Source organism: Canis lupus, chromosome 13 (genome assembly GCF_011100685.1).
Source record: "Canis lupus familiaris isolate Mischka breed German Shepherd chromosome 13, alternate assembly UU_Cfam_GSD_1.0, whole genome shotgun sequence".
Classification (NCBI taxonomy): Eukaryota; Metazoa; Chordata; class Mammalia; order Carnivora; family Canidae; genus Canis; species Canis lupus.
The window spans coordinates 45978266-46006003 of NC_049234.1; the positions used below are offsets into that span (position 1 = coordinate 45978266).

The window sequence follows — 27738 nt, forward strand, 5'->3', positions numbered from 1 at the left end:
TATGTAAGAACAAAGAATCCCGAGAGCCAGAAGGAGCAGGCCACCAGAGCTCCACTATGGCCATGTGGTGATGCCACTCAGATTTGTGAGGGTTTTTGCGGAAGTGGCCCAGGCATAGAATTCAACTGTGAAGCTGGGGTAAAGATGGATGTTCTCTGTTTGGGCTGAGGAGTCTGGAAATCTGTGCTGAAACATGTTTATGCGATCTGTTTTATTTTTTTCTAAAGGATGTTATTGTGATGATGGGAGGAGAAGGGAACATCTGAAGAGAGACCTACATTAGCAAAACATTTTAAGCTGTAATCTGGGTTTATTGCTGCCTTTTGTGATTCCAAGATTTTTAGACATTTTTAGCCAGCTAAGGAAAAATACATCTCAAAATGTATTAATGCTGTGTCAAAAATAAATTTCTAGAAAAGATAATGAAAAATAAGTGTCTACATAACTGGCTGTTAAAAGCCTAACTAAGAGATGTTTTCTTCCCAAAATCACGGAGTAATTGGTCCGGAACCAACCCTCTTATTGAAACCAAGTGTGAAACTGAAAAAGATAAATGAAATAATGAATTTCTTTGATGACAGGCATTGCAGAACTGTGATGCTTGAGTGAAGGGAAACGAACAAGGTGAGCCCCACAAATGGCCCAGCACCTCCTGGACTATGGCACAGGAGGCCGAACACTGTCACATGCTGAGCAACACAGGTTAGAATTCAGATTCCGAGTTGGCTAAGATGAGTGGGGACAACCTTGGCTGCTGAGTACTGTCCCGCCCACTATCAGGGATTTCTTGAAGCAAGCTGTAAGACAAGGTTCAAAGGCTAGGTCTGAAACTCTCAGGAGCAAGACCGGCTCCCAAGCTCCCTGCCTGCAAGGTTGGCCATGCTGGTTAGGCCTTCACTGAAGTTTCACTTCTCCCTCTAACCCACACTGCTCCCTCTCCCAGTGTAGGTGTTACTCACTAAGAGACCTCTTTCCCCCTCATATTCCATCTAGCATTTGCTTATGGAGAATCCAACCCAAAATCTGCCATACTGGTGAATTCTAACATTTGAGGAGGATACATTAACAATATTGCACCAATTCTGAAAATAGAAGCAAGAATGCTATATTATATGGCCAGCATACTCTGACAAGGACATCATAAAAAAAAAATAAAAAATAAAACAAAAACAAAAACTAGGGGATCCTGGGTGGCTCAGCGGTTTAGCACCTGCCTTTGGCCCAGGGCGTGATCCTGGAGTCCTGGGATCGAGTCCCACGTTGGGCTCCCTGCATGGAGCCTGCTTCTCTCTCTGCCTGAGTCTCTGCCTCTCTCTGTGTGTGTCTCTCATGAATAAATAAATAAGATCTTTAAAAAAAAAAAAAAACTAAAATCAATATCCTTTAAAACATAGGTGTAAATTTTTTTTAAATCCAACAACTTATAAAAAAGGAAAATATGTCATGATAAATGGGGTATATACTAGAAATGCAAGATAGAATTAATATCTGAAAATCGATAAATGAAATCTACTACATAACAAGATAAAAGAGTTAAAGCAGGTGATCATTTCAGTAGATACAGAAAAAGCTTTTGACAAATTTCAAACAGCTTCATTGTAAAAACTCTCAGCAAAATAGGAAAGAATACCTTCAATCAGATAAAGAGCACTTATAAAAAAATCTATAGATAAAATGGCATTTAAAGATGAAAGAATTAGTTTCTTCCCTAAAATCAGGAATGAAGTGAGGATGCCTAATGTCAATACTCTATCCAACATCATACGGGAGGTTCTAGCCAGTTCAATACAGCAAAAAAAGGAAATAGAAGGCAAAAAGTCTCCAAAGAAAGAAAAAAGTATAACTGTCTTTATCCACAGACAGTATGATTGAGTAGAAATGAAATCCTAATAGATATATAGAAAAGGTTAAAAACATCGAGTGAATTCCATAAGATTGTAAAATATAAAGCCAATATACTAAAATCAAATATGCTTAATTATACCAGCAACAAAAAACTGAAAAATATATTTGAAAACACCGTGTACAATAACAAAACATACTAACATTTTTAAGAATAAATGTAATGAAAGATATGCATTACCTCTATTTTGAAAGCTGAGCAAATAAAGCCTGAAATAACTGGAGAGTTATCTTATATTCATGGGTTGGAAGACTCAATTTTATTAGGATCTCATTTCTCCTCAAGTCATCCCATAGATTGAAAACAATCTCAATCAGAATCCCAACAGGCTTCTTGTAATAATTAATAAGCCAGTTCTAAAATTTATATATGAATGTTAAGATATAAAATAGCCAGAGCAATCTTGCAAAGAAGATCAAAGTTTGAGAACTTTCTGTACTTGATTTCATGTCTAAGTATAAGGCTATAGAAACCAAGACCATATGGTATTAGTGAAAGGCTAGACAAATAGATCAAAACAGAACAACCAGTATAGAGATTCGAGAAATAGACCTTTATGGCGATTGACTTTGACTAGGTTGTCAAGAAAATTCAGTGAGGAAATGTTAACAGGGGGTGTTGGAACAATTAGATACCATATGGGGGGCAACCTCAACTCTTAACTCATGCCGCAGAGAAAAATTAACTCAAAACGCTTTCTAAGCCTATGCATAGAAGCTAAAAACTCTAAAACCTCTGAAAGAAAACATGTAAGAAAGTTTTCACGACCTGGAAATAGAAAAAGATTTCATAGACAGGATGTCAAAAACAGAAAGCATAACCAAAAATCTGATAAAGTAGACTGGCATCAAAATTAAATTTTTTCTCCCCTTCGAGAGACATTAAGAAAAGTTAAAGAGCCAGTTCCACCCTGCAAGAAAATAAATGCAATTCCAAGAGTTAACAGGGAACTTCCATAAAGAACTCCAAGAGCTCACTATTAAAAAGACAGACAGTGACATTTGTTTAAAGGGCAAAATACTCCAGCAGGCACCTCACAAGGAGACAGAAAATGACCCATCAGCAAATGAAAAAAATGCTCATCTTCATTCAATCCTGAGGAAAATGCAAATCACAACCGTGACATAGCACTTCACGGGCACCAGGACAATCGATCGCAAAGAAAGACAGAGACAAGCAAGGGTTGGTTAGAAGAGGGAGAAACTGGAGCCCTCATACCCTGGCGGGGGGAATGTAAAATGGCCTGTCCTCATCCTCAGGAAAACAATGTAGCAGTTACCAGAAAATATTAAAATAGAGTGACTGGGGTGCCCGGGTGGCTCAGCGTTTGAGGACCTGCCTTTGGCTCAGGGCCTGATCCCGGGGTCCTGGGATTGAGTCCCGCAGCGGGCTCCCTGCAGGGGGCCTGCTTCTCCCTCTGCCTGTGTCTCCGCCTCTCTGTGTATGTCTCTCATGAATAAATAAATGAAATATTTTTTTAAATAAATTAATTATTTTTAAAAAATAGAGTAACTATATGAGCCAGCAATTACACTACTAGGTACATACTTAAAGAACTAAAAACATACATCTACACAAAACTCGAAAGGTATTGGTAGCAGCGTTATTCATGATAACCACCAAGTAGAAATAACCTAAGTGTCTACCAACCGATAAATGGGCAAGGAAAAGGTGGTCTGTCCATGATGTGAACTATTATTTGGCCATAAAAAGGAATGAAATGCTGACACTTGCTACAAGGTAAGTGAGCCTTGAAGACATTATATGCTGACTGAACGAAGCCAGGCACCATGTATCGTAAGATTCCACGTCTGTGAAATGTCCAGAATGGGCAAATCCAAATGGACACAAAGTAGATCAGTGGTTGGCAGGAAATGGGGAGAGGAGGAAATACGGAGTCACTGCTGATAGATAAGGGGCCTCTTTTGGGGTGTGGTGAAGGTGTTCTGGAACTAGACAGCAGTGAGGGCTACACAACATTGTAAATATACTAAACCCCACTGAACTGCGCACTTTCAACAGAATTTTATGTTATGTGACTCATACCTCAAAAAAAGTTGGGTTTTTTAGTAGTACAGAAACAGAATAATTGGCACAAATTTCCCAAGACACTTCAGTCATGACCAAACTAAAGTTTCCATTAGCTCCTTCCTAAAAGCCATTGCTGACATGACTTGATTTTGGGGACAGAAAATACTGTCGCTGTAGCCAGAGAAATTATGATTCTTCCCAGTGTCTCCTCCAGAGCAGCTAACAGTTCTTCGCTTCCACCCACACTCGAGGGAGAATGGGCCATGGGGTTACTTAGACAAACTGTGCCACAGCAAGCGGTTAATTTATTTTTGAGCTTTGACAAATCAGATCTGGATTTTAGTCTGCTTAGTGCAAAATGCTTACAGTGTCTCTTTGTTCTAACGCTTGTGTTTTCACTTTGGTGATGCTGGCGTTTGCCTGTGGAATTCAACGACCAATCCAGCTACCAGACAGGTTTTAAAGGCTGTTCTGTTCCAGGGCTGATCATTAAAATAGCAAAATATGTTTGTTTCCCACATCTTCCCATCACTGTAGCCTAGGGAAAAAAAAATAATAACTTCGTATGAAAAGTGAATTTTTATTTCACAGCTTCTCTGGAGATTGTTCAAATAATACGAAGCCTAAGACCAACTTCACTTGAGAAGCAGCATATGAAAATGCCTTTTAGTGAAACAGTGTATTTTCATCTGCAATGTGACCTGAAAGATAAGAAAGACGGGACACATTAGGATGACTGTGGGACCACCTAATTCGTGGGGGCCACAGTGAGTCTGGGCCCTACTTCTCCCATGTGTTACATTCAGAGACTAACTAGTTGGTTTACAGGGATTTTTAAAAAAAGATTTCATTTATTTATTCATAAGAGACACAGAGAGAGAGGCAGAGACACAGACAGAGGGAGAAGCAGGCTCCCTGCAGGGAGCCCAATGTGGGACTCGATCCTGGAACCCCAGGATCACACCCTGAGCCAGAGGCAGATGCTCAACCATTGGGCCCCCCAAGGGCCCCTCAGGGATTTTTTAAAAGCTCGTTTATTAGTGAGGCTTATCCAGATAATCAGAACCAATAATATTTGAAAGGGGAGGGGCAGAGGGTCTTATAGGGTTTTGAGCAAGTGATTATGGAGGCTGAGATGTTTCAAGAGCTCCAGTCAGCAAGATGGAGACCCAGGAGACCTGGTGGTGTACATTCCAGTCTGAAAGCCAGCAGACTCAAGGCCCAAGAAGAGCCAGTGTTTCAATCCGAGTTTGAAGGCAGAAAAAGACTAATATCCCAGCTCAGGTGGTCAGACAAAAAGAGTTCTTTCACAGGGAGGGTGAGTCTTTTTGTTCTGTTCAGCCCTTCAACTGATTGGATGAGGCCCACTCACATTAGGGAAGGCAGTCTGCTTTACTCAGCCTACAGATACAAATGTTAATCTCATCCAAAAATACCCTCACAGACACACTCGGGATAATATTTGAGCAAATATTTATGCACCGTGTGGCTCAGTCACAAAATGAACCACAGCTTGGCAACCCTTTGTTAAAACTGTATCTAAAGCAGAAGTCAAATGTGTGAAATAAAGGAAAGGAGAAAAAAAAATAAAAAAATAAAAAAAATAAAAAATAAAGGAAAGGAGATGCTGTACCCCTTGGAAGATTTATTGTAGGGTCACCCTACCTCCTCATCCTGTGATGATCCTAAGGGTGGATGTGGAATAAGAGGCAGGACAGCCACTTGCCCAAATGCCAATCTCTAAGGGAGCACTAGAAACCTAAAACATCATAGGAAAAGGAAACAATTGCTGGTTTTAGATCAGCATCCATCTTCCCATCACGCATGGTGGTTTTTTTTAGCTGATCATCATGCCACTCCAAAGAAAGGTCATATAACGTAGGCATTTCTGTGACTGGGGACTGGCCAAAAGGATGAAAATAAAGTGATGTGGGCCACTCTAGGTCCTGGCCTTAAGGGGAAAGGATGCGCATCCTCCTTCTTCTTTCCTCATTCCCAATGGCTGGAGTACAAACATGGTGGTGAGTCATCTTGCGCCATGTGGATAGGAACACCCCACACAGTTGGTGGGACAGGAAGAGAGAAGGTGTCTAGACTCCCAGTGATCTCGCAGAGCAGAGCTGCCATACCAGCACAGATTTTTCAGTGCGAGAGAAATAAACTTTCTATTTCATTCACGCCACTGCTATTTTTGTATTTCTGTGACATGGAATTGAAATTATATCTTAACAGAAAAATGAAGAATTTCTCCAAGGGAGAGTAATAGGTGTGTTTAGAAGGAATACCTGGAGAGGTGAGATCCTTAACAAAGCACATGCTGAATGGAGACGTTGTACATCTGTGGGGTAGGCGCGTCGGGTCAACGCCTACTGCGACTTCCTTCCGAAGAGATTGACGATGACCATCAGCCATCCACCCTCTCACAAACAGGACAAGCCTCTTTATTCGGAGAAGACTCCAAATAAATCTAAACAAATGTTTTTAAAACCTAAATAAGGAAGAGGAACTAAAGTACGAGCAGGTGCAAATCACTCTGTGTCCCCATCCAATCTTGAGGGGCCGCTCTAGGGATTTGGTTAGAACTCCCCTCAAAGTCACCGAAGGATATGGTTCCTAAGTCCCCACCCACCATCATCGCTCTCTGTAAATTCTTTCTAGACAACAGAGTCCCAGGCCCACAAGCATCATTCAAATGGAAGAAGCAGTTAATGTCACCTCTTCTGGGCAACACAGAAAAACAGCTCCTGGAAAGTTGTCTGTGCTTTACCGTCCTTTCCTATATTCTCCTTAACCCCCTTCAGTCAGACTTGGCATTTTACCTCTTTGTTTACATTTTTTTAGTTTTTATTTTCATGAAAGTATAGTTGATATATAGCCCGTATATGTTGGCTTCAGGTGTGCAACACAGTGATTTGTCGATTGCAGAGACCACAATAGGCTCACGACAGTACAGTTACCATCGCTCAGCGCACAAAGTTATTACAATATTACTGATGATGTGTCCCATGCTGTTCTTTTTCTCTCTGTGACCTACTTATTTTATAACCGGAAGCTTGTACCTGATAATCCCCTTCACCCACTTCACCCATCTCCCTACTCCCCTCCTCAATGGCAACCACGAGTTCGTTCTCTATATTTATGAGTCTGTTTCTCTTTGTGTTGTTTTTCTTAGTTCGTTTGTTCTATTCCTCAGAGTTGACATACAAGTGAAATCATATGGTAATTTGTCTTTCCCTATCTGACTTATTTCACTTCGCGTAACACCCTCCAGGTTCAGTCATGTTGTCACAGATGGTAAGACTTCATTCTGTGCATTCTCACATTCTTTTTTTTTTTATTGGTTTTTTTTATTGGCATTCTCACATTCTTACGTATCTTTTCTTTTAAAGTTGCCAATGGCTTCCATCTTGGAGAAATGGGTGGGCAGTTGTTAGCACGTTTCTTAGTGTGTCTCTAAACAGAACACAAGGTGGTTGGTGTTTCAACTCCATGAATTTATTAAATGCCACTGAACTGTTTACATTAGAAAGGTTAATTTTTTTATTTAAAAAACAAATACATAAAAAATAAATAAATAAACAGAGTATGACTTGATCATTCTGTCTTCTTTGACATACATCCTGAATGTGTCTTTGTCCTCCTGGTTTTCTTGTCTCTGGTTAATAATTCTCAATGTTCTTTGATGGCTTTCCTTTACTGCCTGAAATTCTCAGTGTTAGCATGTGTCTTCAAGCCTTGGTCCTCAGATGTCGCCTATACTTTGAGTATCTGAGTGATCTCATTCAGTCCTGTGGATTTAAACCTCATTCCTCTATAGTGACTCTCAAATTTATAGCTCCAGCACCAACCTGCACTTTAGACTCACCCAAAACACATATCACTTTAATATCTCCACGTTGGCATCTAACAAGAAATCGGAGCCATAATGTATCAGAACTAGGTTTTATAAATGTATGCTCAATTTAAATAGCAAGTAAATTTTACCTATAGTAAATTACATTGATTTTAAGTATAAACTTTGAGAAGTTTTGCTAGATGTATATACCTATTTATAAAAGCTATCAAGATACAGAAACTTTTTAGCACTCCAAACAATTCCCTCGTGTTATTTTCTAGTCAACCTCCCTCCTCTCTGCCCCTGAAGAAGCAACCACTGCTCGGATGACTATAGCAAGGATTGATGTTGTCTCTCCTGGAAATTATTGAGAAACAGATAATAATACATTGGATTGCGCTGTGCTTATTTCTTCCTTCTGTCAGTTTTGCTTCATGTTGTCATGAAGGGCATACCTATCTATGATTCACTTGTCTTCTTCATGGACTGGCCTTTTTATCATTATGAAAAGTCTTTCTTTAGCTCTGGTAACCCTCCTCATCTTGAAGTCTACTTTGTCCAATACTTTGGCCAAATCTGCCTTCTTAGTATTAGCATTTATATATTTTTCTATCCTTTTGCTTTCAAACTATCTTAGTCTTCATAGTTAAAGTAAATCCTTTATAATTTTTCTTTTATTTTTTTTTTTTTTTTTTTTTTTTTTTTTTTTTTTATAATTTTTCTTTTAAAAAAAAAAGAGTCTGACAATCTCTGCCTTAAATTAGTGTGTATAGACCATTTACACTTACTCCAATTATTTATATGGCTGTGTTGATATCTACCATGTTAGTAATTTTTTCTATTGATCCCATTGGTTTCCCTAGGGATTTTAACATGTGTCCTTAACTTTCACAACATACCTTGAATTACTATGATACCATTTAATGTGTAATGTAAGAATCTTACAAGATTAAAATTCCATTTACAATCCCTATTATCCTTTATGCTATCATAGCATTATATTTTACTTCTACATTTGTTATTAAACTCAAAATACATGTTTTCACTTAAAATAGTCAGTTGTAATTTAAAATAAGGAGATAAAGCAATTAAACAAAAAACTTTTCTATCTAACCACATTTATCCGTTTCATTTTCTTCATCACTTTTGAATATCCAACTGGATATTATTTTCCTTCTATCTGAAGAGCTTCTTTCAGCATTGCTTATAGTATGAATGAGCCTATTTGCAAAGAATTCTCTCAGCCTTCTTTTTTATGAAAGCATATTGATTTTACCTTCCTTGTTGAAGGATATTTTTAGTAAGTATAGAATTTGCAATTGACAGGCTATTTTCCTTTCAGGATTTTGTTTTTAAGATTTTATTTATTTATTCATGAGAGACACACAGAGAGAGGTAGAGACACAGGCAGAGGGAGAAGCAGGCTCCCTGCTGGGAGCCCAATGTGGGACTCTATCTAGTGTCTCCAGAATCAGGCCCTGGGTTGAAGGTGGCACTAAACTGGTAAGCTACCTGGGCTGCCCCTCCGTTTGGGATTTTAAAGACATTGTTCTTCATCTTCTGAGTCCCTGGTTTCTGATGAGAAGTTAGCTGTCATTATGTTCACTGTTCTCCTGTACGTGATAGAACTTTATCCTCTGGCTGCTTTTAAGATTTTTCTTTCTGTCTTTGGTTTTCAGCAGTTTCATTATCATGTGTCTAGGTATGTTTGTCTTCATGATTGTCTTCTTCAGGATTATTGAGCTTCTTGATTATGTGTGTTGATGTTTTTCACCAGATCTGTGCCTTTTTTTTTCCACTAATGTTATAGACACACTGGCCTCATGACTATTCCTCAAATAAGCCAAGTTCCTTCATTGTCTTTGCATGTACTCTTTAGTACAGATGTCACAGATGTCACCTCTTCAAAGAGGTCTTCCCTGGCAGCTCTCTCACTTTTTATCTCTTATCCTACATTTTTTTTGTAAGATTTTTCACCACTTAGCTTTATAGTCTATATATACTTGTTTGTTTTCTACTGTCTTTCATCAAATTCCAGAAGGCAAATGACTTTATCTTATTCATCATCATATTGTCTATAACAATGCTTGGAGGGGCACCTGGGTGGCTTAGTGGTTGAGAGTCTATTTTCAGCTCAGGGCATGATTCTGGGGTCCTGGGGTCGTGTCCTGCATTGGGCTCCCCATGGGGAGCCTGCTTCTCCCTCTGCCTGTGTCTCTGCCTGTTTTTCTGTGTCTCTCATGAATAAATAAAATATTAGAAAAAAAAAAGATGATGCCTGGCAACTTGTAAGTATTCAGTAAATATCTGTTATCAATTGAGTACCTCAAAGCAATGTACTCTCAATCATACAATATATAATGGTTTCCTCCTAAATTAGACTCCTGGGAAGATAAATTCCTTTGACTTACATAATTCTGAGAGGTCCTTCATAGGGAAAGATGGAAATATCTTTCCATGGCTTCTTTGACCAGTCTTTAAAACTTTTCTGTGATCTCGTAAAAGAAATTTTGCCAATGATAGGAAAGTGAGGGACATCTCCTCAAAAAAATTTTTTAGACCATATACTCATACCTGCCTCCACTAATACACTCGTGAGACTATGAATCTGCTGGCCAGTCAAATAGAGAGAGAGAAAATCTTTCTAGGAGCTCTTGTATCCATGTCCAGAGGCTGGCTGGCATGTGACTGCCACTCTAGTGCCGAGAGACAGCTATGCTAACATGTATTTCAAGAATGAATATGTCACTGGGTGAGAAAGTCTGCCACGATTTCCCTGATTTTGTTCTCTGGTGATAAAAAGAGAACTTTTGGATAATTGAAACTAGCTCAACTCATTGCAACTTACGAAATATTTCTCGAGCAGTCACTATGGAACGTGTGTCACGAAAGAGGGGAAGCCATGAATACCTACGTCATGGCCTTCAACCAGGTTAGAGTTACAGGAGTCTAGGGTAGGCTAGCCTAGTTTAAGTGCAAAGTGCACTTCTTTTTAACTACACTTCTCATTATTTTGGATGACGAATAAACTTTTTCCCCAATATGGTGGTGTTTTGCTACCATATTTAAAATAAGCCTAAATGAAATGCATCCCCTTTCACATTGGCAGAATGTGTTACAATAGCTTTTCTGGAATTATAATTATCTATTGTCCTCTTTTGCTTTCTCTGTGAAAACATGCTATACTTTCATTGGGAACATGCAGGAAAAACCTACAGAAATTCAGCTGCACTGATCTAAGGGGGCTGTCAACCTCAATAGTTTGTTTGTTGCCTTAGTCACAGTAATTATGGAACAATAGCTTTTAACAATCCCAGTGGAGGAGGTCTCTTGCTTTGACCTTGTTTCTGCCTGTTTCTTCACTGATAAGAAAGATAAATTAGGCTTACAGCTACACCAGACCTTTGCTTCATTTGGAAAGGTCACATATCCCAGTCAAACTAAGGACCTGATGTTTAATTGCAGAGCCAAGAAGCCAAAGGGCTTACCGTTCTAGTTTGCATTACAGCTAATGTTGGTACCATGCCAAAGTGGTCTAACTCTAGAAATGTGGTTCCCAGGGAGATAAATTCCTCTGTGCTGCAGACTCCTGAGAGGCCCTTTATGGTAAAAGATGAAAGTCTAAGTAGAAATATGTTGTCTCCTGTTGGGTGATTAACACCACGCATCTTCGTATTTCCATTAACGTAGATGGTCCAAGTGTGTTTAAAACCTAAATACACACTGCATTTAGTTATTTTCGTGAGTCAGTGATTCAATCACTGAAATTAAATTTCCTTGCCGGAAGTGGTTCAGCTTATGACTGATTGATTCCAGCTCCTTCCTTTTTTCTCTCCCTGCTGCCACCCTCCACCCCCAACCATAAAGCCTGCATCATCAAAACCCTGGAAACTTGACCTCTCCCTAAATTTCATCAGCTCACACAACAAGCACAGACCTTCTCCTTTCAGATTTTACATTTACTTTAAACACTCTGCATACAAAAACTCTAATGTTTGTTCATCCAACTGAGAAGGGCTTTAGTATTTATTCCAAATTAACAAAGAACTAAACAGGAGGCAGAGGAAAGAAAGAGGGAGAGGGAAGAGGGTAAGGAAGAAATTAAGAAGGAATAGGAGGAGGAGGAAGAAGACAAAAAGACTAGCAAGTCAGTCTCTGAGAAGCCAAATGGAGTAATGAAAAAAATCCCTATTCTTTCTCACCTTCACCAAGTTAACACATCTCTATGTCTCAGCTCTCAGCAGAGCTGTCACTTTCACTGGGAAGCCTTCCCTGGCTTCCCAGGCCAGGTGACACCTCCCGTACAGGTTCCCTTGACACTTGTACCCCTCTTTCCTACTCTCTAAGATAGACTATATGCTGGGGGACAAAACAAGTCTCAGTCGATTTAAAAAGATTAATATTATACAAAATATCTTTCTTAACGATAGAGCAAAATCAGAAATCAATAATGAAGAAAGTCTGGACTATCCACGAATATGTGGAAATTAAACAGCACACTTTTTTTTTTTTAAGTAAGTTGCCATATACCAGTGGGTCACATGGGGATCAGCAAAGTGTCAGGTCACTGGGAGGACAACACTGCTGGGAAATGCACGGGAAGCATGCTGGTAGCCATCATTGGAAGCCCAAGGAGCAGGCAAAGAGCTATGTATCTTTTCTCCTAGAACAGTATACACTGTTCCCCTCCAAAGACAAGACCATGGTCTACAGCTGCTGACTTAGCTCTCCCTTGGGGGTTCCTTGGTGTGAGCCAAGAAGTGCTGGCTTATGTCTGATAGGGAGCTGCATCCCCTTGTCCCTGGCCAGGACAGATCTCCTCCTTCCCTGCCCCCCAACTAACTCTTCTAAGATGCACCTGCTCTTTGCCAAACCCCAGCCCAGGTGAAGGTGGATCATGACCTCCTTCTTCCTCCATATTCCCACATTCTCTCTAGGTCTGCTTATGTCCTACACTCTTGCTTTTCCTCAAGATTTGCCTTTGAGTCTCAAAAAGTCTATTTTAGTAGCTTGTTTTATTTTCTAAGCTTGAACTTTGATGTTGGATATCACTTTTTATTCCCTGTCTACTAATTCCTTCTGCAGGCAACGTGTTCTCTCGGGCTGACAAGGGGGTAACTAACTTTCAAGTGATTAGGTATAAAAAGCAAAATGATTAATATTTTTCAATAGTATCCTGATTTGGTTTGTTTTTGATTTTAGGTTTCATAGGTTATTTCTGCGGCATTCAATTCCCACTCCACTTGTTTGATATGAAGTATGCAGTAGAGGAGTTTTGTTGTTATTTTTTAAACCAAGAGTTGTCTAGCTAATTCATTGAGCAATTGTTGTTTGCTCACCTGCTATGGAAAGCACAGTTTAGTTCTGACAATTCAGTGCTATTACATTATCTTTGGCATTGCTTTTTATTTTTCTTTTATTTTCTTTTTCCTTTGACTCTCTTCACTCATTTTTTCCTCTCCTCTACCCACTTGCCTCTGACAATCTGACAACTACCAATCTCTTCTCTATATCTATGAGCTTGGTTTTTTGTTTTTGTTTTAGATTCCACACATAAAAGAGATCATTTGCTTTTCTCTGTCTGGCTTACTTCACTGAGTATAGTGCTCCTGAGATCTATCCATCATGTTGTCATGCATGGAAAGATTTCATTCTTTTTTATGGCTGAATAATATTCTGAGATATATATATATATAAATATCTATAGATAGATATATATCTCAGAATATTATATATCTCAGATATAGATATATATATAAAATATATATATTTTATATATATATATATATATATATATATATATATATATAAAATCCTGTGGCTCTAGCAGCCCCTCCTGAAAGCCCAGCACAGTAGGTGCAGCAGCCCCCAGCCACTGCCTGGCCCAAAGCACCTGCTATTCCTGGAAGCTGAACTCAACATGGCCTGTGAGGACTCTTCTCCAGCGCCCAGCCTCTCCAAGGCTCTTTGGTCTCTCCTTTCCTGTCTCTGTAGGGTTGGACTTCCCAGTTTCACAGATCACTCCCCCAGTTACATACACACACACACATACACACACATGGGCACGCATGTACATCACACAACACTGGCATGGAGATACACCTGCTCATGGTATCTTGGAAACATCCCCCAACATTGCTGCTTTGTTATCAATAAAAGATTAACATTCAAAGTATATATATATATATATATATATATATAGACATATATAGTCCCTACAATTTATTTATCCATTCATCTATCAATGGACATTTAGGTTGTTTACATATCTTGGTTATTATAAATAAAGCTGCAATAAATACGAGGGTGCATATATCTTTTCAAGTTAGTGTTTTCATTCTCTTTGGATAAACACCCAGAAGTGTAATTGCCAGATATCATGGTAGTTCTTTTTTAAATTTTTTGACAGTGTGCTTAAACAATATAGTCTTAAACAAAGAAAAAAAGACAAAGGAAATTAGAAAATACGTTGGGATGAGTCAAAACTAAAAGACAGCATACCAAACATGCTGCAAAAGCAATGCTCAGAGAGAAATTTAGAACTCTAAGTTCCTATGTTTAAAAAAAAGAAGAGGGGTGAACTTGGGTGACTCATTTGTGGGATGGAGCCCCTCATCGGGCTCCACGCTCATGTGGAGTGCGCTTGAGATTCTCTTTCCCTCTGCCCTTCCTGCTCATGCTTTCTCTCTCTCTCAATCTCTAAACCAAATAAATAAATCTAAAAAAAAGAAAGTATAAATATCTCAAATCTCTAACATTACTTTCCAGCTTAAAGGATTAGGAAAATGAAAAAAAGAGCAAACTTAACCCAGAGAAAACAGAAGGAAGAATGTAATAAAAGAGAAAAAAAAAATAGACTTAACTGTAGAGAACAAACTTGATGGTCACCAGAGGGGAAGTGGGTTGTGGGATGAGTGAAACAGGTGAAGGGGATTAAAAGGACACTTATTACGATGAGCACTGAGTAATGTATAGAATTCTTGAATCACTATATGGTACACCTGAAACTAATATAACACTGTACATTAATTATACTGGAATTTAAAAAATAAAGTAATTAATTTTAGAAAATAAAAAAAATTAAATGGTACAACTACAGATCTTCCTCGACTTACAATGGGGTTACGTTCCAATAAGCCCATCATCGGTTGAAAATGCATTTTAACACACCTCACTTACCAAACACCATGGCTTAGCCTCGCCTACCTTAAATGTGCTCAGCATACTTACAGTAGCCTGCAGTGGGGCAAAATCGTGTAACACAAAGCCTGTTTATAAGAAAGTGTTGAGTATTAGGTGTAATGTGTTGACTACTGTATTGAAAATGAAAAACAGAATGGTTGTGAATGTATTGGTTGTTTACTCTCACAATCACACAGCTGACTAGAAGCTGAGGCCTGTCACTGTCCCACATCAGGAAGAGTATGTACCACATATCACCAGCCCTGAGAAAAGATCAAAATTCAAAAATCAAAGGTTGATTTCTACTGAATGCGTAACGCTTTTGGAGCATTGTAAAGTTGAAAAATGTTGAGTCAAACTATTGTAAATTGCAGACTCTGCACTTGGGGAAACTCTTTGGCAATTTCTTAAAATGTTAAGCAGACACCTAGCTCTTGGCCCAACCATTTCTCTCCTCGGTATTTACCAAAGAGATATGAAAGCTGATGTCCATCCATAGACTTATATATGGATGTTCACAATCCCAGTGCCATTCAGCAAGTCTCTTAGTCCATCTTTTGCTATAAGCAAAAAACATAGAGTGAGTAGTTTATAAACGGTGGAAATGTATTTATCTGTTATACTTCCAAAGACTGAAAGTCTGTGATCAGAGTGTCGGCATGATGAGGGGAGGGCTCCCTTCCTGGATGCAGACTTGTCATTCTATCTTCATGTGGTGGAAGGGGCAAGCACACTCTCTGGGATCTTTTCTGTAAAGGCACTAATTCCCCAATATCTCAGTCCCCATGATCTAATCACCTCCTGAAGACCCCACCTCCTGGTGACATCACCTTGGGGATTAGGTTTTTAACATATGAATTGGGGTGGAGAGGTGGGGCCACATGCATTTAGACCACAGCCATAGGTGAAGGGAGCTGCAAATTATGCTATATCCACACACTAGAATACTCAACCATAAGAATGAATGAGGTTTTGATACATGCAAAAACATAGGTGAAGGAGCACTTGGGTGGCTCAGGGGTTGAGCATCTGCCTTCAGCTCAGGTCACGATCCAGGGGGCCATGGGATCGAGTCCCACATCAGGCTCCCCTCAGGGAGCCTGCTTCTCCCTCTGCCTGTGTCTCTGCCTCTCTCTGTGTCTCTCATGAATAAATAAATAATTTTTTTAAAAAAATAGGTGAATCTCGAGATAATTATCTTGTGAAAAGAACCAAGATATAAAAAAAAGTGCACCAAGTCTTTGATTCCATTTATATAAAATTCTAGAAAATGCAAACTAAAATAGAGTGACAGAAAGATCACTGGTTGCCTAGAAATGAGGGAGGTAGGAAAGGGAGGGAGGGTAGGAGGGCTTTAAGAAGGAACACTTTTGGGAACATGGTTATATTTATTACCTTGATTTGAGGTGATGGTTTCACAGATGTATTCACATGTCAAACTCAGCAAATTGTAGAACTTAAACATGGGTGTTTTATTGTATCTCAATTATACCTTAATAAAGCCATTTAAAGAAATAACAGTGTTTTCTAAAACAAATTAGTAAGAAAGGTGTCATTACTTGATATTTCTGCGCATCCATCTGTTTTATGTCACACTTAATAAAAGCTGGATTCTCATATCTGCTTGCTGCATTTAATATGTTGAGTTATGTTTTTTCAGTTTAAGTATATAAAGAAAATCCACCTTTGCAAAAATATATAATTGGAAAAGGGGGAAATATCTTAGTAACCTTTTCAGATAGATAATGGTGGGTATTTCCTTGATACCACATGAAAACTTGACAAGTGATAGTTTCTGAAAAGTTAGTTGCAGTGTGGAATCTGAAACCAGATTAATGAATTTTTCATACTCTGTTATATTAAAATCCCATGGTTCCTCTTATAGCGTGAATGCTCTTTTTCCATGCATAGTTTTATAACAGGCATGCATTGGTCATTTGGAAAATATTGGTTCACTGAGTTACACAGATCTCTCAAATATTGACACATTTTATATATATATTTCAATAATACACCGCGGATCGTATCAAAAAGTCTTGCAAGTATTGGAAAGCTGTCAAACTCACTGCAGTGAAGACAAGTTTTCCCGAGTTTCTAATTTTCCCTTGAAAGCTCAAGTTTTTATCATTGGCAACAGATACGTTGTTCCTCTCGAAGTGACAGCCTCTTTTCATTCATTTTCTGGAAAAAAAAAAAAAAAAAAAGCAAACATTCAAATCTAAATAACCACAGTTTCCAAGTCAGTTCTTATCTTAAAAACTACCCCTAAGGGGGATCCCTGGGTGGCTCAGCAGTTTAGCACCTGCCTTCGGCCCAGGGCATGATCCTGGAGTCCCAGGATCGAGTCCCACATCAGGCTCCTGGCATGGAGCTGCTTCGCCTTCTGCCTGTGTCTCTGCCCACTTATTCTTTGTAATGAATAAATAAATAAAATTTTTTTTAAAACTACCCCTAAGGATCATGGGTGGTTCATCTTGTACCATCGTACAAGGGCTTTTCTTTGAGACCACCACTATCCTTTGGTATATACAGCAAAGGGGCTTGGTGCATACTCCCATTCACCAGACCAAACATTAAAATGCTATTGACTCAAGGGGTTGACATTTGGTGTAGTTAGTTTTCACATCGAGAACATTCTTAAGTGAACTGGTCATTCTGTCTAGACGAGTGCATGATGGTACAGTTTGGTGCCACTGCTTCCACATGTACTGCAGCATTGCGGCTTCACTCACCATTGTTTTTGAACTATCAGTCCAAATGTTAATTCAGTGAAGAGGAGTCTCTGGGACCCCCGTGGGTCCACAGACCACATTTTAAGAACCACCTCCCCAGCCTACAATTACAGTGCTCATGCTTAACCCTCATCATCCTGCCTAGAAATCAGGGTGCCCTTAACAAAACCAGCCAAGCTTCCAAGGTCCTACTCACTCATCTATCTCGTAAGTGTTTACTGAGTGACTACTCTGGGCCAAGTCCAATTCTAGGTGCTGAGAAGAGAGTGAACAAAACATAAGTCTTGTCCCCTTCGATCTTATATTCTAGGAGGGGGAGACAGACCACAAACAAACCAAAGTCAATATTTAGGATGCCTGATGATGATAAGCATTATGGGAAAAACACAGTACAGAGATGGAGATGCTAGAAGGGGGTCTCCTTTAACAGAGTGTCAGGGAAAGTCCTCTGAGAAGATGCTTGAGCAAAACCCCAGAGGAAGTGAAATTGCTGACGGGGCTGTATCCTGGGGCAGGAGCATTTCCCAGCGTGAGGAGCGAGTGCAAGTGCAGTAGATGCTTGGCTCCTTGGAGGGACCACAAGGAGGAGGTGTGGCTGGAGGAGGTTGTAATGTCAGAGGTGAACAGGGAGCTTTGTGGGCCAGTGGGTTTTCATCTAAATAGGATGGGAAACCATCAAACTTTGACCAGGTGAATAACATGACCCATTGAATGTTTTCTAAAGATCTTTCCAGCTGATGTGTTAAGAATGGACATTAGGGGGGCACCTGTGTGGCTCAGTGGGGTAAGCAGCAGGCTCTGGTCTACTCTCAGGGTCCTGGGATTGAGCCCCCTGTGGACTCTGCACTCAGCGGGGAGTCTAGTTCAGGATTCTCTCTCTCTCTCTGTCTGCCTCTCCTCCCCTCAAATAAATATATAAATTTAGAAAAATAAAAAAGAGTGGACATTAGAAGGTAAGGATAGAAGCATGGGAACCAGGGCAGAGGCTATTGCAGAGCCCCAAGCACCAGAGCGGAGCAGGATACACTGTAAAGGAAGAGCCAGTCGAATAGTGTAAGAGAGAAGAGAGGCATTTAACACCAAAATGTGGGCCTGGGCAGCTAGGAAAATGGAGTAGCCATTTACCAAGTTGAGGAAACAGGTGGGGCGGGATTAGAGGCCGGAGGAGGTGAAGAGCTCTGCTGTAGACATCTTAAGCATGGGCTACCTTTGGCCATCCAGTCTCCCTACGCCCTGTAGTCACCTTGCAGCACAGAGTTGCTTTATGTCATATGACATAAACCAGGGCCGGTTTGACAGGCATGCAACTTGCGCAGTCAGACAGGACCCACTCTCAGAAAGATCCCATTCTTTTTTTTTTTTTTTAAAGATCCCACTCTTAATTTAATGCTCTGCCCTCACTGTCTTGAAATTCCTAATAATTTTAACCCTGAACTTCTGCTTTCTAGGTGAAACCCAACAGGGAACTGGAGCCTGCCTGTGAGCCACAGAGATACCCTGGGAGCCACTCTGGCTCACAGGTATGGGAGGCAGCTGGGCTCCTGAGCCCTGGGCCTGGCAGCCTGCAGAGTGTGCATGCACCTACCTGAGGGCGGCGTGGAGGCCGCCTCCAGACTAGCAGGGCTGAGAGCTGGCCACAGGTGGGTCGCTGTCACTGAGGCAGAGCAGCAGTGGCGGTAACCCCAGTGCACGTGGCCGTGGCTGCAGGAGGAAGCAGGGCTCTGCCCGGTGACAACGATGAGACCCTTGCTGGGAGGCAGCTCGCCTGTCCCTCCCCAGAGTCCACCCCTGCAGCGGCAGCACAGATTCTAACTTTCGGGCCTGAGCCCCAGGACCGGCCGTGCTGACTCTCAGGCAGTGACCTTTGCCAGTGAATTATTACAAAACAGAAGCATACACGTGGATTTGCAATGAAGATAACCACGTTATCAGAATTCTTCAAAGAAACTCCAGTTTTGAAAACTGATGGAACATCACAAAGCAAATATCTGCGGGCTTAGGAATTAAAATGTAAAGATGGTCACATTTGATAGAAAACAGCACTAGTTTCAGATCAAGCTTCGGACGAGCCTATTATTAATGAGGAAGATAATTTTAAAGGGAACTTCTGCTGTGTTGAAGCAGAACAGGCATTTTGAATTATGCCTGCATCACGAAGCCACCCTTAGAGGAGCCTGGGTGGCTCAGTGGGTTGAGCATCTGCCCTCAGCTCTGGTCATGGTCTCAGGGTCCTGGGATGGAGCCCTGAATGGGGCTCCCCAATCAACCAAAATCCTGCTGCTTCCCCTGCTTGTGCTCTTTCTCTCTCTCTGTCAAAAAATAAATAAAATCTTAAAAAAAAAAAAAAAAAAAACTAAGCCACTCATAGTTTCCTTCACTACACCCCCACACGCTACAGGAACCATCAGAAGAAACATTAAAATGTTATTGTATAAATTTATACTGAAAATTAAACTCAGACTTATGCAAAGCAGATTTATATGAAAGGTTAAATCCTTTTAGAAAAATTGTTCTGTGAGAATCATTAGCTCTAGATGTACTAAAAATTATAGTTTGAAAGAATTATCAGAATGCAGGCCAGCGTTGTTTGAACTATAATCTTAATAGCTCCAACAACAGTAATGTCGACAGAAAAAAAACCTTCTCAAAATTGAAAATGATGAAAAATTTGTTGCAATCTTGCAATTTGTCAAGAGCAGCTGATGTCTTTCAATTATATCAATTAAAAAATAAAGTTACTAAAAGTACAAATTTTGAGACACTAATAAATTTGCAGAAAAGTGAGGCAGAAAAAAAACTTATGATCAATCAAAATCTCACATTAATAATGTATTATGTTATGTTATATAAAAAATATAACACTGAAATAAAATTTTTGCTGCTTGCAAGTTTACGTTGTCACTCATTTATTACTCCTACCCCTATTTCATTTTATAAGTAATAGATGGTTCTAATGGAAAATGCTTTATATTTTAATAACTATAATGGCACTTTTCCCCTGGTTTTGACACAAAAGTCTCCTGTCTGACAAAGCCTGGCCAAATCTTTGCTGGGTGTCAGTGTACTCCAACCAGAAGCATACTTCTGCCTCTCCACATTGCCCACAAACGAACAGAGCAAGGACTGGAGTAGACCTTTGTCTTCAGGGATCTGCCTAACTGGCTGAGTGGTGCACAATCTCAAGAATATTTTAGCTTCTTTCACTGGCAACACCAGGACACTTAGAAATAACTTTTTCAGGGTATCGATTTGAGTATGGAGGCTAAGAGACACAACAAATTGTCACACACATAGTTTATTTAACTATGACCACAGTCATCTCAGAGTACGGATATTCTTTCTACACAAAAGTAATTTGAAAAAAAAAAAGTAATTTGACTCAAGACCTATATAAATGTCATTGAGGTCAAAGTGTAATGAAGGAACTTATTCATAAGACTTATAGGTTCCAGCTGGAGTCCAAATGATAGCCAGATATGTCTGGGACATTTGGCAAATTGGTGGGGTGGATCTTCCAAATATTGACCACCAGAGGAAGATGCTAGATAAAACCAAGTAAAGCACCTGTAGTGACTCGAGATGAAGAGTGGCTGTTTAGAGCATGGTGGTGGTAACTTGGCTCCCTCTCTGTTCCAAATTGGGTCTCAGGGTTAAAGAGAGCAACGGAAAAGCCATAGAAGCTACCTGGCTGAAGGGTATAATTGGAGCCCAAGCAACAGTAGCATGGAGTATCCTTAACAGAGTGTGGCACGATGCAAGTACAGACAACCACACAGTGGGAGACAGCAAGGGGCATGGCTTCTGTACACGTTCATCTACCTTCCTTCTGTTCTCCAACCAGCAGCCAGAGGAATCTCTAGAAAATAGACAAGTTCCGCCTAGAACCTTTCAGATTAATCTAAGGACATAGGATAGTATGTCATAGTTCTAGGATAAGATCTTGAGATGAAAGCCAAGCATAAGCCACCATAAAATGTCCACTGAACTGCTATGCAGAAGACAATGGGGGAAATTATTCTTACTCCTGGAAAAGATGAAGAAACAGGTGTCCCATCCCCAATCGTCATTGGGTGTTGGACATCCATCATGCGTAGCACAGAGCACAATCAGGTAGCAGCTGGTAGCCAGAATTCAGAAGAGGCCAGAAGAACCAGAGTCCCCCTGTCAGTTGATGGAAATCCCTGCAAGACCGATGGACTTGCACATACCATAGAATGGTGGTGTTCAAGTAAATCTCATGTAGATCTCAAGGAATAAGGAGTTCCTGGTTGACACCTGAGGTATGGTTGAATGAGTGGAATGAATGAATGAGAGAGTTAGAGGTGTCCGTTACTTTGAAGCGAGAACGGACGGTTTTAGCATTTTCTATCCATCAATAATCATAGAGGAGTCAAGGATGATGCTTGAGTATCAGACACTCCAAAGTGTATCCATTTGATTAGAAACACCTCCTGATAATACTCCTCATCCCCTTGGCACTAGATTTCTCATTATCATGAGTCTAAAACCTTGAAGTCAACCTTGTTTCCTCTCTTCCGCTCATATCCCACATCCAAGCTGTCAGCCAATCCTAATGAGTCTACTTCCAAAACATATCCAGAACCCAACCGCTTCTCACCAGTCCACTGCTACCACCTTGGCCCAAGCCACCACAATCTCTTGCCTGGATTATCATGGTAGTTTCTTTACTGATCTCCCTGCTTCCATGCTTGCCTCCCTTGGAATTGTTCTCAACCCTTTTAAAAGTTTTCAGGTTGTGCCACTCTTGCTCAAAACCTTCAGTTGTTTCCATATCTTGGCTACTAAGAAAAATGCCACTATGAACATGGGCTATCTCTTCCAGAAGATTCTTTTATTTCCTTTGGATAAATACCCAGAAGTGGGACTTCTGGATCACTCGGCATTCCTATTTTTAATTTCTTGAGAAACCTCCGTACTGTTTTCCATAATGGCTGCAGGTGACCTTGAAGGATGTGTTCACTGGAAGGGGGAACCCTTTCATGATGTATACATATCAAACATGTTGTGTGCTTTCATTATCTCATAATTTTGTGTGTTTTTTTTTTTGTTGTTGTTGTTGTTGTTTTGAAAGATCTCACAAGGTTATTTGTCAATTACACCACCATAAGGCTAAGGGGGAAGGAAAACCTGCATCAGCTTCTCATCTCACTCAAAGGGAAAGTTATAGTCCTCACAATGTCCCACAAAGCCCCGTGTGATGCACCTGCCCTAGCCCTGCCCCTCCACCTCATCTCCCGTGGTCCCACCCCTCTCTCCACTTAGCCACCCTGGTTTCCTTGCTTTTCCTGCTTGTGTCTCAGGTCATGGCTTAGGCATCCCCTCTTCCTGGAACATTCTTCCCCCAAATAGCTCTATAGCTTCCTTCCTTGCTTTCTTCAAGACTTTGCACAAATGTCATGTTCTCTGTGGAGCCTTCTCTGGGCGCCCTTTACAACTGTGAAGCTGCCAGCCAACTGGGACACTTCCCATTTCCCTTTCCTGCCTCCTTTATCTCTAACTATACATCATCATCTGACATAAGATGGATTTTACATAATGGTTTTATTTATTATCAGTCTCTGCCCAATAGAGTGAAAGCCCCATGGGAGCAGGGATTTTTGTCAATTTTAATCAGAAGTGTACCCCTGACTCCACTCACAGTACCTAACCCTAGTAGATGCTCAATAAATAAATGAACGAATGCATTGGCCATTCTAACTCTTCTATGAGGCGATTTCTCCTTGCAAATCTCAATTTATTTACAACCCTCTTCACACCCACCCTCTCCTGGCAGCTGGCAGCAGCATGTAAAATAAATTATGCTCAGAAAAACACAGCCCATTGTCAGAGCCCCTGGAGCCATTGCTAGGGCAACAGAGATTATGTTTTAGCTAGTTTGGACTCAACTGCTTCCTTTCATCATTTATAAATCTGGAGCTGAGATTATTGGCAGAGAGCAAGTTGACTCAGGCCACCCAGCAGTTAGAGGAGGGACCTTTGATAGGCCCCCCCATGAAGTCTAAAGCCCTGTCCGAGAACCAGCTGGACTCTGGCAAAATCCCCAGAATTCTGGGAAGCTACGCCTCAGCCCACGAAGCGCTAATCTCCCTTTTGGGGCCTGCTGACTGACCATTCCCCACAGAAAAGTCCTTCTCTTTAAACAACAACCATTACGCCAAACCCAGACCAATGCCCCTGCGCTGCTTAGGATATTAATGTTCATCACCTATCCACTGGTTTTGAGATGAAAACAATGAAGGCTCAGGTTAGCTGTGCATCTGTCCATAAAACACAAAAATTACAAGTTGCATTTTGATAACGCTTTCCATAAGAACAGGCTCTGTTGGGAAACATTCTACAACAGGTGAGCTAACCTTGCCTGCCCCGTCTGGGTGCTGACATGGGGTGAGCCTACCAATCCCCAGCAGTTCTTCCTTACTCTAACTCACCAAAACGATAGGATTAGTCAAGAAGACTTGGTGCCTCAACATGGCCGATTTCACCACATTTTATGGGCTGAATTTTATCTTCCCAAATCCATAGGTTGGAAAGTCCCAACCCCAATACCTCAGAATGTAACTATATGTGGAGATATTGTCTTAAAGAGGTGATTCAGTTAAAATGAGGCTGTTAGGTGAGGCCCTAGTCCAATGTGACTGATGACCTTAAGAAGAGGAAGGGGTACATGCACACAGGGGTCAATCACATGAGGACACAGGGAGAAGGTAGCCGTCTACAAGCCAAGAAGAGAAGCCTCAAAGGAAACTAATCCTTCTGGCCCTTGCTCTTGGATTTCCGGCCTCCAGAACTGTAAGAAAATGAATTTTTATTGTTTAAGCCCCCAGGTTCATGGTATTTTATTATGGCAGCCCTAGCAAACTAATACATGACCTTATTTCTCGTGTTTTATTTCTGTTCCTACCCGAGCTACCAAAACCCCGAAATGCTGAAAATTCCGAAGACGTGAGCGCCTTCCAGTGCAAATGCATTTAAGTACCCGCTGCAAAGGTCTTGTAAGTGACTTTAGAAATTGGAGTCCACAAAATAATTTTGCGGCAATGGTGAGACATTTTTTCAAATAAACTTCCATGCCGATATAGAGTAACCTAGGGACAGCCATGTAGTTGATTTGCAGGAAAAAGCTGACCAGAATCTTGCTCTTAGTATTGTTAGGGCACCAGAGCTGGTTGAAAACAAGATGCTGACATTTACCACTGAAGCTCATAAACCAAGCTAGAAATGTATTACTTGGCAGTGAGAGTTATCTCTGCTGGGGGCTACACTACTCCTACTTGTTTCTGAGGCATGGCATTCCTCAGCACAAAATGCTGGAAGACATCTTGGCAACTGGTGATCAGAAGTGAGCTGAGAGTGTGGCATCAGATCAAAGGAAGGTGACGGATGGTCACAGAGATGTTCTTCTAGGCCATGGTCCCTGTACCAGCAGAGAGCTCCTCTCCAGGCACCAGTAGTCCTTTCCTGTTCATCTACCCTTTATCCAAACAGGACACGATGAGATTGATTAGACTTCCTTTTTCGAATGACAAACCACCCTGGAGTTGGAGGTTCAGCTGTTCCCAAATTCTTTGAGCCCTTATTTATAGTTTCCCACTTTACTCTCGGACACGACAATGACCCTCTTGTATGTGGATTTGATTAGATAAACACTAAGGGCAGCCACTTCTTCAGGTTTTAGGGAGCACATTATCACTACAATCTCACAAATGAACAATAATACCTGGTTTTCAGTAGGGAAAAAAAGTATGTTCTAGGCACTATTGGTTATTTTATCCCCTTTGTGCAATCCTGGGAATGCCACAGCCCAAAATGAAGCTGCCTCTTGCTGCTCTTCCCCTGCTTTGTGCCCAGTCGTGTGTGTGTCCAACTTCTGTGGCAAGTTCCACTTATGGTGGCCAACATCTCTCTCCAGGATACTTCTGTTGTGGGAAAACAGAAGTAACAAAAACATCAAGGGATCTAGTCAGAATTTGTTTGGTTGCAAGAAATATCCAAACTAGCTTGAATAAAAATAAGACCTCCTAACAAAGATTCACAGCCTATGGGAAATGGAAGTTGCTGGGTTCACACTTCACCCAGGCATAGCAGCTCCATCTTGGCATCAGTGCAGGGGTGAGAGGAAGGGACAGTTGCAAGAGCAGGGTTTTCCCAGCATTGCAGCAATGGACTCACCTTCTGTGAGATCTTGTGTAAAACACACTTCAAAGCCACTTGGGGGTCTAAGAAGAAAAGAAAATCATTGAAATAGATCTGGATGTGATTTCTGTTTAATTATAAAAAGCACTCCACAGTGTCTTCAGGATGAGTCAGTGTTTTGATTGCATACACCCCCCTCTGTTCATCTTTCCTGTTCTCTCTCCAGCAGCCGTTGGAAGATTGATTAAGAAGAGTCTCTCACAGAGCTCTCAGGCAACCTTTCTGTGTTGCCCTCTCATCTGGTATCTCCACCATTCCTCTTTGTGCTTTGCTTCCATTCTTCCCCCCCACGCTCTTGCTCAGCCAGCTGGCTTGCTCATTGGACAATTTCTGCACCTTCTCACTTAAATGAAACTTGGCCTTGGCATCCCCTCATTGAGCCACAAAGTTTATTCTGTAGGGTCTCTCGGTGCAAATTAGTCACCTCTGTTACTCTCAAGCCAAATTACCAAGAGGAAGAAACTGGTGGCCATCGGGTAGCTGAATAGGTCTACATCTAGCAGCCCTCATGGTGTAAGTAGCACTGAAGAAGGAAGGTGGCCACTTGCTGGCCATAGAGGATGGGGGACAGAAAGCCAGGTGTGAGTTTTGGGTGGCTGGCCTATGTGTTCTCTAATTCCAAGTCTCCCAGCTCTCCCTGGAGATGCTGACCTGGAAGCCGGGGCTTCTGATGCCCATTCAATGCTGTATCCACTACAAACATCTGCAGTGAATATACTAATAGTAGAGTTCCTCTATCCAGAAATAGACCCACACATATGTTGTCACTTGCTGTATGACAAAAGGGCCACCATATCACGGTGAGAAAGGATGGCCTTTGCAATAAATAGTGCTGGAACAATCGAATATTTATATGGTTGGGGAGGGAAAGGAATGAACCCTGCCCCCTACCTCAGGTCACACTCAAAAGTTAGTTTGAGAGGATACCAATGTGGAAGGTAAATTATCAAGCTTCTAGAAGAAACATAGAAGAATATTTTTTTCTTGACCTATGCATAGGCAAAGATTTCTTCAACGGTCCACAAAAAAGCAACTATGAAAGTAAAAAAAAAAAATGCTTTTTGATAAATTGGGTCTCAATAAAATTAATAACTTCTATGTTTCAGTATAGTACAGAAAACAGACAAGCCATAGAATGGGAGAAAATATTTGTAATATATAAAACAGGGAAGGACTCATATCGAGAATATATAAAGAACTACTACAAATCAGTAAGTAAAAGACAATCAATCCAAAGTAAAAATGTACCCAAAAAAAGCCTCTTCTCATAAAAGAGAAAAGTATCCAATTGGCTTATAAGCTTATGAAAAATTGGTCAACATTATTACTCTCCAGGAAAATTAAAGCCGTAATGAGTTACCACGACACACCCACCAGGATGGCTAAAATTAAAAAGACTGAGATATCAAGCACCGCTACAGATGTCGAGCTCGTGAAACCCTTATACATAGTTGATGAGATCTCAGTCATTTTAGAAAACCATTTTGCAACAACTACTAAAGTCCAACAAACACCTACCCAATGAGCCAGCGATTCCACTCCCTGGTATGTATCCAGAAGGAAACGAGTTCTTGTACCAACTGAAAGGCATATGCCAGTGTGTTCTTAGCAGTTTTATGTGTAATGACCCCATATTGAAAACAATCAAGATCTCCATCAACTGGAGAATGGATTAATTCTGAAATAGTCAGATAATGAAACGCTAAACCCAATTTAAGAGAGAAAAATCTACTGACGCAAGCACAGTAGCCTCACAGACCCGTGGGGTGAAAGAAGCTAGACACAAAAGAGAAATAACTGTGTGATTCCATTGATATGAAGCCCAGAAGAAGGCAAAACCA

At 40.7% G+C, this 27738-nt stretch overlaps 1 long non-coding RNA gene across 2 annotated transcripts; it reads right to left on the bottom strand.

Moving 5' to 3' along the window:
• Window positions 1-1292: 1292 nt before the first annotated feature.
• LOC119874489 lies at window positions 1293-25920 on the bottom strand. Of its 2 annotated transcripts, XR_005368377.1 has the most exons (4): window positions 25874-25920; window positions 17018-17132; window positions 4301-4472; window positions 1293-1348 (listed from the first exon to the last, which is right to left on the bottom strand). It is a non-coding gene; the product is annotated as an uncharacterized LOC119874489 (long non-coding RNA). The 2 variants fall into 2 exon arrangements; XR_005368376.1 differs by lacking the exons at window positions 1293-1348; window positions 4301-4472 and having other exon boundaries at window positions 16405-17132.
• Window positions 25921-27738: the final 1818 nt, after the last annotated feature.